We start from the raw sequence: 2827 nt of genomic DNA, 5'->3' as shown, positions 1-2827 counted from the left end.
CGTGACTACCTTTATATAATTTTACAGGAACATGAATGTTGCCGTGACTACCTTTATATAATTTTACAAATGTTTTAATGCGACTGTGATAACCGTTACCGGATTTTACTGAGATATAACTACTACTGATGATGGAACTTGTAAATTCTGAAATATTTGGTTAAATATGTTTACTTTTGTTGCCGTGGAGTTTTTCTGTTTTGAATTAAACTGCTCTTTCGGCCCGGTGAATCTGTTGAAAAAGGAGTGTCGTGCACACTTGCACAATGTGTGTCGAAACATTTAGCTGGTAGACGACTTACCTCAAAAACAAAACGTTATTTTTACGCAAACTCGTAAAAAGAACCTCCAAATTCGAATAAACGACGACATTCTGGGAATAGTAATGGTAATATCTAATTGCACATAAAAGATCAAGTTGTTAATACGCCATTTTTTCTTGGCGAGAAGAGCAGTTTTGATGCTTTATCTTGCTATATTATTGGGTGGATATTTTTACGTTAATTTAGTATTAGAAATCTAGAGTTAAATAAATACAACACATTAATAATACGATCACATCATCTGTGTCGGCATTACTGCTACTCTCCAATAAAGATGCTTTAAACACGGCGAGAGATAGGCTTACTAAACTCTAGTATATGTGGTATGACAAACCAGAAATCTCTCTAAAATTAATTGTTTCATTTATTAGTGTGTGTGTGTGTGTGAATTATATAATTCACATTTAAAACATTTAGTTAAAATAAAGCTTGTTTGATCTAATATTAAGCATAATGTTTACCTTTCACCCTCTGAAGCTGGCAGCGAGTAAAGAGTCCGATGGTTCTGTCTGTCCTGTAGATTTGGGTGATTCGGATGACTTGCTGTTAGGCTATCGCACCATAAGCTCCTTACTCAGTGGTGATACTAAACATGATATTACAGTATATGAAATACAAGAGCGCTGATATATGAAATATTTACACGTTAAGAGTACAAGTTGCTTTTAGTTTTCTGAACGCTAAACCATATGAATGGTCAGGGGAAGTTACAACAGAATTTCTTGTTAAAAAGGACTATTTCAGTGAAAACGATATTCTGATAAGGATAAGTTCAGAAAAAAAAATTATTGGATTTTTTACTCGGCGTTTTATATAAAATCTGATGGTATTATACATTTGTTTCCAGTATCTTTAATCTCGCTTTCCTTCTGCTATAAGTGACAGACACTTATGTTCTAGAATCTTTACTTTGGTGTAAATATATTTACTTCAAATAATGCTATAGCTATAATGTTAACTGAAAACTTAGACTTTTCACGTTTAAACAACCGTGAGTTTCTTTTGTGTTTCCAGTAGCAAAATACTGTTGGAGAAAATCACTTTTTTGATCTTGGCAAATACACTGGAGTGAAAAACATGTATAACTAACTGATCCTTCGCTTCAAAGAGAAAAGCTATTAACGTCTTCCGTTGTATTAGCAGCCTTGACCTGTACCCCTCGGGTTAACCGTGTACGCTCATCATAGCATGTGCTATGCCGTGTCGCCCTCTATCGCATGGTAAACGCGACTACGAGTGGCATGGCAGTATTAGAAGTAAGTAAACAAGGAGGGCCGCAAGCAGCTACCGTTTGTCGCGACTGACGGCTTCACGCGGACTACTCTGGCTGTGTCGTATCGTGGTTTCGGAGCTGTAATCCCTGAAATAAGGGTAGAGGCCTCCAAATAGTAGAATATTGACTAATATGTGACTTACATAGAAAGCTGGTTCGAAGTTGGTTCATGTGGTTATCGTCTCCCTAGTAAGACCCGCATTGAGTTTTTAGTTTATTGTGTTTTTAGCGTAAAATGCTCACGCAGAACACAACAAAAGGCAAACTTTTTAACGTGTTCGTTTCCGCCCGATTCTACGTCGCTTTGCGCGCGTGTCCAACCGATACCAAAGAAATGCTTTTTATCCTAATCATGAAAAACAAAACGAAAAAGTAACCGGTTAAGTACGGTTGGTGGAGAAGGATGTGGCGAATAATCTTCGCCATTACCACAATTAGCTCAGCCTGCGCAAAAAGTGTGGAGTGTTTCAGCTCTCTGAACTTGATAGAAGCTCAACGACAAAATCCAGCTGGACACGTGTGTCGGGGGTGGCACTTTGACTAATAAAGTTGACACTGGAGTTCGTCACTACTACAAGAACTTAGCGTGTGCACACACGTTTGTGTGTGTGTGTACATATAGTATGTGATATATATATATATATATATAGTGTGAGTGTATCTTATTGTTACAGGATAACATAGATTTCGCTAAATTCAAGCTCTGAAATGCTGTACTCCGTCTTCGTTGTTTATGCTGTGTTGGATTTACACTGTCATGCTAGAGAACTGAACATTTGAACGTCACAAAACTTGGCTTCGTTTTTCATTGTTTGAGTGACGTACTTTAAATAAAAATAATAATTATGTTAAACACTTTTACCAACTTTCATAAATCAATTCGGTTTGTAAAATAATTTTTGAAGAGAGGTTTATGTGAGATTGGAAATTCTAAGCTGGTGAAACATAAACCCTTTTAGGTCAGTAGGTCGTCCCCCCCCCCCCCCCAGTGGCGCAGCGGTATGTCTGCGGACTTACAACGCTAGAAACCGGGTTTCGACACCCGTGGTGGGCAGAGCATAGATAGTCCCTTGTGTAGCTTTATGCTTAACTTCAAACAAACAAACAGGTCAGTAGGTTTATAGAGTTATTATAATTCTAATCGGCTCCAATTGATGTGATTCAAACTAATATTTAGGCTTGTTGCGACGTTTTATCACCCAAGTTAACTTGAAAGGCGTGATTTACACAT

The sequence above is a fragment of the Limulus polyphemus genome, unplaced genomic scaffold (assembly GCF_000517525.1).
Source record: "Limulus polyphemus unplaced genomic scaffold, Limulus_polyphemus-2.1.2 Scaffold701, whole genome shotgun sequence".
NCBI lineage: Eukaryota > Metazoa > Arthropoda > Merostomata > Xiphosura > Limulidae > Limulus > Limulus polyphemus.
The sequence above is the reverse complement of the archived record's forward strand: the minus strand, read 5'-3'. Positions refer to the sequence as shown.